Consider the following 13,502-nt stretch of genomic DNA (forward strand, 5'->3'; position numbering starts at 1 on the left):
ATCAAGAGAACTACTTGTGTTGCTCACTTTGCCACTGACTGCATGATCTTGAGCAAGTCACATAACCTCTCTGTTTCTTAGTTTCCCATCTTTAACAGGGGCATGCTGGCATAAAACCACCTTGTGTAGCTCTATGCAGGGCCTGTTCCACAGCCCCAGGTTAGAACAGTCCAAGGCAGTTCTAACTTATGCCAGTGTGAAATGGCTTCAATGGGCCAAAAGAATAGACAGATATCTGTGTGCAGGAGAATCTCAGCCACTTCCCTCTAGTCATGACAATTCTTCCTGCTTTGCAGGCAGAAAAGAAGGGGAATGGCATAAAAACCCTTATGTTAGATCTATCTTAGCAGTTATACTGGCTAAGGGCAAGTTTACACCAGTGGTGGGATGCAAAGTGACCACACTACACCTGTGTCATAAACAAATAGTTAAGGGTTAATGCCTCTTTTACCTGTAAAGAGTTAAGAAGTTCACCTAGCCTAGCTGACACCTGACCAGAGGAACCAATGAGGGAACAAGATGTTTCAAAAGGAAGGAGGGAAGTTTTCCTTTGTTTAGAGTCTCAGTTTCAGCTGGAGTGAAAAAGATCAAGGAACCAGCCTCTTATCAGAGTAGTAAGTTTTAGAAAGGGATAAATAGGTTTGTGTATTTTCTTTGTAACTTGTCTTGGTATCATTAAGGGAATTATCAAAATTGGGTATTTGGATTTTTTTTGTGTAACTAAATTTGTGCCCTGGGGAATATCCTCTGTGTTTTGAATCTGTTGTCTGTGAAAGTAGCTAGTATGCTAGTCTCTCCCAGAGGGTTTTCTTTTACCTTTCTTTTCTTTAATTAAAAGCCTTTTTCTTAATACCTGATTTTTTCCTTGTTTTTAGATACAAGGGAGTTGGATCTGGATCCACCAGGAGTTGGTGGGAGAAAGGAGAGAGGATGGTTAATTTCTCCTTGTTTTAAGATCCAAGGGATTTGGATCTGTGTTCACCAGGGAATTCGTGAAGTCCCTCAAGATTACCCAGGAAAAAATGTAGTACTTGGGGTGGTGGCAGTGATACCAGATCTAAGCTAGTAATTAAGCTTAGAAGTGTCCATACAGCTCCCCACATCTGTACCCTAAAGTTCAGAGCGGAGAAGGAACCCTGACAACCTGAAAATCTGACCCAGTGTGTTTGCAGGAGGTGTCCTGATTTCCATTTGATAAACTGCATCAGAGAGTTAAAATACTTGAAATATTTTTCCTAATTTTAATTTTCCATATAGGTAATTGTAATTGCTACTGAGATATCATCATAGCTAGATGATCACCAGCAGGAGGCAAGGTGGTTCACATGATGATGAGGGGCAAGAGATATGGCCTAAGAGACAATCTCTCTTAAGATATGACATGAGCTGCTAAGAACTATTTTTCCATGAAAAAAATGACTTTTCATCAAAAAAACAAAATAACAGCTGATTCTCAGTTTTCAGAAAAAAGATTGTTTTCTGGTTGATGAAAAATGAAAGAAAATTGAGAACAGTAGAAATTTTCCAGGCATGTTTTTTGTTAAATTGATAATCTAATTTTCTGTCTGAGGTTTTGATGGAAAATTTTCGACCCAACCATAGGTATGACCCATGCTATGAAAGATTTTAGAAAGCCTGGCCCCATCTGATTGACCACTGCCAATAGGCTTCTTCTTCAATAAACCTCTTATAAACTCTTGTGTGTTCCTATTGCTGGCCAGGCAACAGCCAGCCTCAAATTTATTGCTCTCAATACTTCTACAGAGCAACGCACTTCTTTCCATTTTCTCATGTAGAAATACAGCAGCTACCTATAACCTTTATCTGAAATGAAAAACCAATGGACCTGCTCCAGCTTTATAGTCAAGTCTGAATAGCATTATTGAAAGCTTTATAATACAATGCATGTATTATACTGTTCTGTAACACTTTATAGCATCGTTTAGGGAAAGCTTCATTTATTTATTTATTTTCCTTTGGCTTCTTTGCAACAATTTTTACTTTTGTTGCATCTGAAAGCAAGAATATGCTGCTGCTGCTAGCGGGCATGAAAGCAAAATGTCATTGGCTGTCTAACAAACTTGCTGTGTCAGGAGCACAGATTATTTTCTCCTTGATAAACCTCTTTTCCTTTCTTTTCATTGTGGTCCCAGGCCTCCTGCAATCAATCTTTTAATAAAAAGGGAAATGTCTACTTTTTTTTATTATTTTTCAGACCAAAAGGTCAAGACAACACTTATCAAGAAGAGAAGATGGACTAAAAACAACAACATGAAAAAATCTTTGGAGAAATAGGAGATGGCTAATAGAGTGGACTGATTGCAATCATTTTATAATCTCAGAAAGAAATGTCTTACTTTAGTGTTTTAAAAATACAATTTTAATTATTATGCTGGGTCAGAAAACCATCTCAGGGTAGATTCTACCTGTGCTTTCTAACTGATTACTGCTAAACTCTAATATTGTAGTGGCATTGCTACCATAACAGTCGAGATTGTCTGCAAACTTCCACTGTAACTCACTGTTTATAATTCAGAAGCAATATTAACTCTCAGCAGAAGCTTCTCAGGGTGGATCTCAACCCATGATCAATTTTAAAGATGAAAAACTAATTAAAAGAAAAAAAAAGTACCAAACCCTCTCCCCATAGATGGTCAGATAGTAAGAATATAAAACAAAAGAGAGAGATTGCTGGGGTTTGACACATTTCTATTTTCCTTTAATTTGGTTTTTATGAATAAAGACAAATTATTTAAGGTTTTGAAGGTATTCTTTGTATCTGATTTGTCTAATGGGGACAGGGGAATGGGGAAATGACTTCAGTCAGTTTGTTTTGTCCCATGTCTATTTGAGCATGTGGAGTGTCTGAGAGAGGGGAATTAGAGTGTCTGAGGAGCAATGATGTTAATATATGGCTAAAGATGTTTCATAATAAGAATGTATGTTCTGTATTATGTTTACTATCTTATAAAACTTCTTATTCTGGTCCTGTAATGGGAAAGGGATACACAAAAGTGATCTAACAAAAGGAAGGTTTGTCCAAATCGGACAAATTTACTCTGTAGAAGAGGAAATTAAGGGTCAATTCTAATATGATAGCGGCATAAACAGTAGCAGCAGCCTCATCTAAGGCCCATATAATTTTACTGGCACGCTGGCAGCAGCAATTCACACAACCTTTGGGAAACCACATCACTATCCATTCCCTGGGAGCCTGAGACCAAACTAAATGCTTATTCCATGGGCAAAAGATCAATTCAAGTCCACAATTTGAGTAAAATTAATAACTAGGCTCTTTTCATATTTAATTAATTGATCCTTATTTCTCTGCTCTGTCAAAAAAGAGTCAAAATCATTAAACAATGAATTTTGGACACAGACATGGTATTTTGAAACACTGAAATTATTTTAAAGAAGAGACTAATAATTAAGAATGTCTTGGATCAGATTCATAGCTGATTGTCTTAAATAATCAAATGCTATGGCCAAAATGACCACAGCATTATAAGTCTAGAAACTCAGCTGGTGGAAATAGCCATAACTCCACTGGCCACAAATGCTGTGGAAGACTCGGTTTTAGGAATGATCTCAGGTCTCTCAGTGCTTAGGAAAATGGAGCTCAAATTCATACCATACCTGTGCTCTGTGGAGAGTGGTAAATGGCTGTGTTGACAGCTTTTTTCAACATGATTGCATTAGGATTGTTTATGGGAATGCTTTTCGCCTGGAAAAAAGAGTTTTGTTATCAGTACAGCAGGCTATAAAGTGAAGTAGTAAAGATTCTCAGAGATATCTCTGGTGTAGCTGTGGCCACAGTTCACTTGGAAACAGGCAGAGAGAAAACGTGATCCAGAAATGTACAGAACTATAAATTAGGCTCCAACATACTGGAGAAAAATAATGGACATTTTATGGAAACAGCTAAATAAAATAAATATTTCCTTGGCTGAACACATCACAGAGGAGCGCATGGTATATTTATCCGAAACCACATGTGTTCAAAGCTAGCTATAAGATATTTGGTTTTGTCATTCTTGTAAACCATGCTATTTTCTATCATCATAAATAAACTCTCTCTCTCTCTCTGTATATATATATATATATTATATAATGTTAAATATGGAGTATAAAATGTGCTACATTTACAAATCTTGTTCACCATACTCCCCATCTCACCTTACTTCATCCTATGGAAGTGAATGGGATTTCTGTGTGAGGATGTGTCTCTTCTGTTCTATACAGGACATCACCTTGTCACTGTAATACCCTCCCAGTACTGCATTAAGTGACATTACCAACATCTGTCATGTGGGATTTGTTTTGTTTCTCTCATCCGCGTGTAGGGAACTGGGGGAGGACTGGAGTGACTTAGGGAGAAACAGAGAGTGTTGTACACTGCTGGAACACTGTAAGAGGCTCTCAGATACTATATCAATAAGTGTAATGATAATGCATGTGATAACACTAAATAGTGCATGAAAATACTGTTAAAAAAGTAAAAGTCCAATCCTGAAAAATATAGCTTGTTTTTAAAAAAATTATAACATCTTCTGTTAAAATATTTCTTCCTATTTTTTGTCAGAATTAATATTTTCAACCAAAACTTTTACAGAAAATAATGAAATGTGGAAAGTTTCAACCAGCTCTGAGAAAATCGTTTAGACATATGTGTAACTTTGCTCATTGATTAGTCCCACTGAATTAAATGGGGCTACTCCTGTGATTAAAATTATGCACATGTGTAAGTGTTAGGAGGATCAGGTCCTTAGGGTCTAAGACAAAAGAGTGTGTGTGTGTGTGTGTGTGTGTGTGTGTGTGTGTGTAGAGGAGTGGATGGGATGTGGGAAACCATGGAGGGGAGAAAGGAGGAAGAATTGTAGGATTTTTGCTTGGAAAGAAATAAAATAGCTAGTTTTCCATATCAGATTAATCAATATTGTGATGCTGTATTGTGTCCTTTTTCCAGTATCTACCTTTTCAAAACAGAAACCACTCAGCAAAAGAGATAAAGAAGTGTTTCTTCCAGTTGTCCACATGACACTTTGACCCACTGTCATTAAAATATCCATCAGGGATTTTTTAAATATTTATATATGTGTCAATAAGGAGGTCACAGGCTTTGAGGACTGCAAAGGCTGGAGTTAGCAAAAGGAAATTAAATACATAAAAACCTATGCTTAAACATTGAAATTAGAATAGAAACTGATTAAACTCAAATGACTAGGTTCTCTGGTTCACTACAAAACTTTGATGCCAAGAGGCTCGACTATGTAATGGTTCCACGGAATTGGAGGAATCCGTGGGTGGTGACTGAAGTGGCTCTGTGCTACCCTTCTCACAACCCTGGAATACGGACATGTCCAGGCAAAAGATGGGCTTCCTTATGTGACCATAGAAATAAGGCATTGATTCACTCCAGCATTTTTGCTTTCCTCATTTACATGAGCAAAAGAAGGCACATCAGCCTTTATTTTATATTTCCTCATTTCTTTGTCACATCCATAACAGTATTTAAACTTAACTTTTTGTATTTAATTATTTGTTATACTTTTACTGGATGCTTAACAGATGACTAAATCCTCTCTTTGTTTTAATTTTGTATTTATTTTATTTTATTTTCAATGAGGAGAGTAAAATAAATACTTATTAGCATTAGATTGACCTTTACTAAAGAACTGCCTTGTAAAATTGGCAAGCTGCCACACCTTCCTCTGTCTGGAACCAAACTAATGCACTACAAAAAGGCATAAAAGGACCCTGCTTTAATCACATGGTGAACCAGTATTTTTGACCCAACCATGCACATTGTGAAGCCTCTGAACCCTATTGTGACTAATTCATTGCCATAAACAACAGTTACATTAAATTGTGGCACAAACACCACAATAGAATCCAGAGCAATGTCATCCTTAGCCCTGAATTTCAGCTCACTCCCAAAAATATTATTAACTAAAAAAACTATTCTGTATTTAATATAATTTTTAAATAATATTTTCATGGAAAAGGGTTGTAATATAATCTACTACATTAAGTTGAGCCAAACTACTCCATCATCTTTGTTGAAAACCAAACCAGCTCTAAACGCAGCACACCTTTAGTGAATGTTTTGTCCTATTTATTTTCATTTGTGTCATTAGTGTACAACCCTTTCAGAACATTAACTTGTTATTGGGTTTGGTAGTAACCATCTACTGTTTAGCATATTGCCCACACAAAGTGGAAAACTAGATGCTTTGATGGCTTTTTGTGGAGGTGAAGTGGGCATCCTGCGGCTACATACCAGTTCTGCCGTATAGAACCCCTGATGGGCAGCACACAGAGGACAAGGGAGGCAGGGCCCATATGGGCTGGGGATGGTATAGACTGGATGATGGATTCTCCGATCTTCTCCAACCGAGGTTAAGCAACATGATGACATATTGCGGTTATTTTAGCCATAAGGGTAGGACTATCCGTATTTGCTCAATGCCCAGACAACCACATGGACCAGACTCTGGATTTACCCCAATATTTCAGCTAAGAATGGTGTAAATATAATCATTATTGTTATTTAATAAAGAGCTGATTCAAATAGATGGTCTGGATAAGCTCTAGTACATATTTAGCCTTTTTCCTGGCACTGTTCCTTATCTCAGTTAATATATATTTTATTGAATAAATGTTTTAACATTTTTCTGATCTGTTTTGATCAGTCCTGTAAAGTCCTCCAACTCTGTAGCCACAGAAGCTGCCTGGCAGTGGAACTCATATTATTCTGCACAGGAACATAGGACTGCTTTCCAGAGAACCAGCAGGGATTACTACCTATTGCACAGTTCAGCTTCCAGATCCTTGCAGCTTCTCCTAAGGGCAGCACACAGGAATGAACAGGCAGGGACAGGCAGAGAGAGGGGATGGCTGTGCAGTTCTTATTGTCGTCCTTCCTCTGAAGGGATTGCATTGGAGATTAATCTAGCCCTTTCCCTCCCTCCTCATCTCCCCATCCGGCTGGACACTGGGGGTGGGGTAGATTTAGCCCATAGTCTATGTGTCGGACTTGGGGAAATGTATATTACACATTCCTGACGTAGGTCTTGAGGAAGAGCTCTGTGTAGCTAGAAAGCTTGTCTCTCTCGCCAACAGAAGTTGGTCTAAAAAAAGATACTACCTCACGGACCTTGTCTCTCTAACATTCCTGAGCTCAGAGGTCTGCTGGGCCATGCAGTCACCTTTCAAGGAAATTGATGGAAATGCCAGTGCTTGGAACTTATAGAAAGACTGGATAAAATACAATTAAAAGAACTATTTGGAAAGAACCTACATCAGTAGGGAGCTGGGTTGCTGTAGATGACCCCAAAAGTAATTTCCATTGCTCAAGTCTATGATTTATTGACATCATAGTTATCAGCATGATGTGTAAATAGACAGATAAATAAAGTGAGAGATTATTTTCCTGAATGAGTTTAGTGCCTTTGGTTGGAATTAGAAAAGGTACAGGAAAGGGCAACAAAAATGATTAGGGGTATGGAACAGCTTCCATGTGAGGACAGATTAATAAGACTGGGACTTTTCAGCTTGAAAGAGAGATGACGAAAGGGGGATATTATAAAGGAGAATATGATAGAAGTCTATAAAATGACTGGATGGAGAAAGTAAATAAGGAATTGTTATTTATTCTTTCTCATAACACAAGAATTAGGGGTCACCAAATGAAATTAGTAGGCAGCAGGTTTACAGCAAACAAAAGGAATTATTTGTTCACATAGTGAACAGTCGACATGTGGAACTCCTTGTTAGAGGATGTTGTGAAGGCCGAGACACTAAGTGGATTAAAAAAGGAACTAGATAAGTTCATGGATGATAGGTCCATCTATGGCTAGTAACGAGGTTGGGCAAGGATGGTGTCCCTAGCCTCTGTTTACCAGAATCTGGGAATGGGCAGCAGGGAATGGATCACTTGATGATTATCTGTTATGTTCATTCCCTCTGAAGCATCTGGCATTTGCCACTCTCGGAAGATAGGATACTGGACAAGATGGATCATTGGTCTGATCCAGTATGGCCATTCTTATGTTCTTAGATACGTAATAGTATATTTTAATGTTTTTTAAAAAAATCCAGCACACTAATGCTTTACGCTTTGTGAATTATTTACCTTTTATTTCTTCGCAGCCATTATGCTGCTATCACAACAATCTGGTTTCTTGGTATTCATTTTAGTGCTCTGTTTTATATTAAGTCTTCAACTGTAAGTATATATAATGGTTGGATGCATATTTAATATGGGCCTAATTATTCTCTGACTGAAGTCAAAGACAAAACATATTATTTCAGATTTGTTTTATATTAATGCCTAGAACCCCAACTGAGCCTGGGACACCACTGTGGTAGACACTGTATAAATATGTATTATGAGACCATCCCTGGCCTAAAGAGCTTACATCTAGACATTCAGAGGAAGGGACAAGGGAAGTACTATTATCTGTATTTCACAGATAGGGAACTGAGGCACATAGATTAAAGGATTTGCCCAGGTCACAGAGGATGTCTGTGGCAGAGTCAGGAACATGCTTTCACCACAAGATTGTCCCTCTCTGAGGGTTTGTCTACACTCTGGAGGCTATACCAGTATAGGTATGCCAGCGTAGTCACATAGTGTAGACAAAGCCTATGATGACAGAAGAGTTTTTTTCTGTTGATATAGAAACACCATCTCCCTGAAGGAAGATAACTACATTGGTCATTGGGGGGGCGAAGGGTGTTTTCACACCCTTGACTGATATAGCAATGCCACTATAGCTTTTCAGGCCTAAGCTGAGTTCAGGGGCAGTAGAATCAGCCTCTGCAGTATGTAGTGCAGAATACAGAGTACAGCAACTGTGAGGTCATTCTGGTTCCAGCATCAATGTGATTTTCGTTAACTTACTAATGTTTCCGTGCTGATTTGTTCAGCTAGTTCCATTTCTTCCATTTTTTTCATATTTGTGTTCGTTTCTACTTTCTCTGTGTAACATTTTGATAAATGAGCAATTTCACTCCTGTGGCTTAGAATTAAAATAAAGGCTTGAGTTTACCTGAGCAAGGGGTGATTGGTATCAGTGAGGCTGGTTGGTCAGCTTCAGAATCCCTGATGTTCAAAGGCAAATTTCTATTTCACGTCCTGCTGTTAAAATAGACTCCTTTGATACAATGTTTTTATTCATTGCATGCACTGTTTAAGTATTGCTTTTCACTTGACACAGGTGAATGTCATTGACTGATGAAATGCCAAAGCTCTAAACTCTAAAGAATGTGCTTGCATGGAAACCTGGTAGGTGTTTTAATTTTTCTCTAATGCATGAAGACTGCCATTCAGCGTGTAATTAATAATACCAACCAGATAATCACAACATCTTTACTTAAAATTTCAGAAGATAAATCAAAAGTGGCAACAATGCATACAATTCCAATGGAATATAATTTGTAGCTTCATCGTACCAATGCAAGCAAGGAAAATGACAGTTCCTTAAAACAAAAGCTGTAAAGACAATGGACAAATATTCAATCCTATGCTCCTCAATGTACTTTGGAGATGAACAATCTATTCAAATTAAAAGGACTTTTGCAAGACTTTAAATTAAATGTCTCAAATAAATGTTACTTTTAGATTTCATCTGGCTTCTATAATAATTAAATATCACTCAAAACAAAAACATCAACATGCCCATTAAAGCAAATCTGACACTTGTGTTTGATGAGATGTCAAGCTAAAGATATTCAAAGGACACAGATCAGGAAAGAGTGAAGTTGTTTACTGAAGTACTATTTAATGTACAAATTTCAAAATATTATGGCACGGCACTGGGAGCCCAAGCCTGCTTGCAAGTGAAATCAGTCAGTTTGCCATTGCCTTGAGTGGAAGCATAAGTAAATCACAGGCATGGAAAGAATTGGCTGTTTTTCTTCTTTCTACATAGTTACATCCACAAGCATACTGATATCAACAATAGTTGCATAGTCATAAACTAAGTTGGTGACTAATCCAATATTTCTAATATATACTTTACTGGCACTGTCTTGTTAAAGGAAAACTTCTGTACCCACATTTTGTATACAATTTTAGAGTCATTATCATATGCATATCACATTTAGAAACATATACTACCCACAGTCCCATTCAAAATGGAAGTTTGCTTGCAGATCAAGGGAACAATGTAGCCCTTAGTGACTTTGGTATCATTCACATAGTTAAAAGTTGTCTATATTTTTTTTCATATATGCTTTTTGTGCTTAAAAAACTGGCCATTTCTAAAAGTCAGTGCTTTATTAAAGAACATATTTGTTTTTAATTAATGAGAAATTAGTTGATTATAACAAATAGCTTAGAATGTTTTTTCCACTAATCATGCTGCGAGTAGTTAGTAAGAAAAAATGAAAGATAGTTATATATAGCCAAGCCACTGGGGTACACTAAAGTACTGGGGGATTAATGATTAAATATATATTGCTTACCTAGAGAGAAAAAAACCAAAGCATTAAAAAATTATAACAATGATAATATTCTCCGAAGTCTAGTGTCCTGCCCCCAGCAACAGTTTATACATGATGTTTCAGAAGTAAGTGGAGGAGAATAATAATAATATAAAAAAAATAAGAAAAAAAAACTGGTTAAAATGCACCTGATCAGCTTCTACACCATGAGGGTAAAATTCCTCCCAGACTGCAGCCTGTGACCAGTTTATACCCTGGAGCCTGAGAATTGATAACACTGGTGTAAAATGAAGAACTATCCTTCTTGATGCAAATATTGAATCATTCTTTAAATCACTTACTTAAAACATTTAAAAATATATTTCCTATGAATTCTGGTGGTTTAGATCAGACAAATATTTCCTTCTTCCTGCAATGAATGACTGTTTGTTTGTGACATGACAAGATGTTCTATAATCTTTGTTTACGCACCATCAGCCTCACTTAAATATCAGCACATTCTCTGCCCAGAGGCAGCAGCAGAATCCTGCATGATATGATTAAAATATGAATAACTGCTTGGACAAATGTGCTTTATGTAGTATTGGAAGTTTTACTATAGTTATTATTGTTTAAATGACCCTGATTAAACTGTTTACTGTGGCTAATCTTCATATGCACCTCTACCTTGATATAACGTGACCCGATATAACACAAATTCAGATATAACACAGTAAAGCAGTGCTCCGATGGATCAAAGCAAGTTTGATATAACATGGTTTCACCTATAACGCGGTAAGATTTTTTGGCTCCCAAGGACAGCATTATATCGAGGTAGAGGTGTATAATCATTGAATTGTGTTATCTATTGTTGTGGTTAATTCATATGTGTGATGAATAGATTTAAGTTGCAGGTATAGAAATAAGTAGGCTAGTATTATAGGAGTATGAGGTTGAGAAGCATTTATAAGTCATAAGTGTGCATTAGTTAAATAAGCAAAGTAATGCCGCAATGCAAGGCCCGCAGGAATAAGCCCTTTCAGATTCTAGCTTAGTCACATTAGATCTTAGGCCTGAAGAAAGGTCAACATGAGAAGGTGACCCAGGAATAACCCTGAGCCAATAAAGTTACACAGTTACTCTGTACTATGTGCTAAGAGGTGACGTTCGGGAAAATATGCCACAATGTACCCGTAATAGCACAAGATGCCTGATTTTAACTTTTGGGAAATTCTGCAGTGACTGCAGGTTACTATGATGATTTGTTGAGGTAGATGGTAATGAAAATAAAGGGAACTAAGGGTGTGTCTACACTGCAATTAGATACCTGTAGCTGGCCTGTGCCAGCAGACTTAGGCTCATGGGGCTTGGGTTAAGGGGCTGTTTAATTGCAGTGTAGATGTTTGAGTTTTGGCTGCAATCTGAGTTCTGGGACCCTCCCACCTTGCAGAGTCCAAGAGCCTGGGCTCCAGCCTGAGCATGAGCATTTACACCACAATAAAACAGCCTCTTAGTGTGAGCCTGTGTCAGCTGGCACAGGCTCAGTGTTTTTACAGGCATTTAATTGCAGTTTAGACATATCCTAAGAGCAATGAGAAGTCCGGTGGCACCTTAAAGACTAACAGATTTATTTGGGCATAAGCTTTCATGGGTAAAAAACTCACTTCTTCAGATGCATGGAGTGAAAATTACAGATACAGGCATAAATAAGTGGCATATGAAGAAAAGTGAGTTACCTTGCAAGTGGAAAACCAGTGTTGACAAGGCCAATAGTAGATGTGGTCCACTCCCAATAATTGATTAGGAGGTGTTAATACCAGAGAGGGAAAATTGCTTTTGTGGTGAGCCAGCCACTCCCAGTCCCTCTTCAAGCTCAAATTAATGATGTTAAGCTGGCAAATGAATAGTAGCTCTGCAGTTTCTCTTTGAAGTCTGTTTTTAAATATTTTTTTTTTGTTGAAGGATGGCTACTTTTAAATCTGTTATTGAATGTCCAGGGAGATTGAAATATTCTCCTACTGGCTTTTTATGTTACCATTCCTGATGTCTGATTTGTGTCCATTTATTCTTTTACATAGAGACTGTCTGGTTTGGCCAATGTATATGGCAGAGGGGCATTGTTGGCAGATGATGGCATATAATCACATTAGTAGATGTACAGGTGAACTAGCCCCTGATAGTGTGGCTAATGTGTTTGGGTCTTCTAATGGTGTGGCAAGAGTAGATATGGGGACAGAATAGGCAATGGGGTTAGCTAAAGGGATTGGTTCCTGGCTTGGTGTTTCTGTAGCGTGGTGTATAATTGCTGGTGAGTATTTGCTTCAGGTTTGGGGGTTGTCTGTAAGCGGGGACTGGCTTGCCTCCCAAGATCTGTGAGAGTGAAGGATCATTTTCCAGGATAGGTTGTAGATTGTTGGTGATGTCCTGGAGAGGTTTTAGCTGGGGGCTGTACGTGATGGCCAGTGTTGTTCTGTTATTTTCCCTTGTTGGGTCTGTCCTGTAGTAGTTTACTTCTGGTTACCCATCTGGCTCTGTCAATCTGTTTCCTCACTTCCCGTGGTGGGTATTGTAGTTTTAGAAATGCGTTATAAAGATCTTGTACGTGTTTGTGAGTATGAAAACATTGACGCTGGATAGCTTATGGTACAGGTCAACCTTCATTTATGTATCTATAACAGTGGCATTGATTATCTGTGTCGTAAGGTTTTTTAATAAAGGGAAGATTGTTGACTTCTGAATTTTTTTGTGGTCGCTGCCTTTTTTCTTTCTGTGCTCCTAAAGTCTCCAGACCTAATGACATACCTAATGGTGGTTCTCAGTCTGTTAATGCTAACACTGTAGCCCTTACAGAGCATGAATCTTTGACCCAGGTTACTATGGCTTAAGATACCATTGATAATATCAACCCATCAGTAATATAAAGGTTATATCACAAAATTAGAGATCAGGAAGGAATTCCTTGTCCCACACTCCCACAGCATATTAACAGTGCTGGGGTTTCCTTAGCCTTCCTGAGGCACTAAGTTCAGATCCCTTGGTGTGAAGAAAGAAATCCTGAAAAACCTTTCCCAGGT

This window comes from Chelonoidis abingdonii, chromosome 8, assembly GCF_003597395.2.
Source record: "Chelonoidis abingdonii isolate Lonesome George chromosome 8, CheloAbing_2.0, whole genome shotgun sequence".
Classification (NCBI taxonomy): Eukaryota; Metazoa; Chordata; order Testudines; family Testudinidae; genus Chelonoidis; species Chelonoidis abingdonii.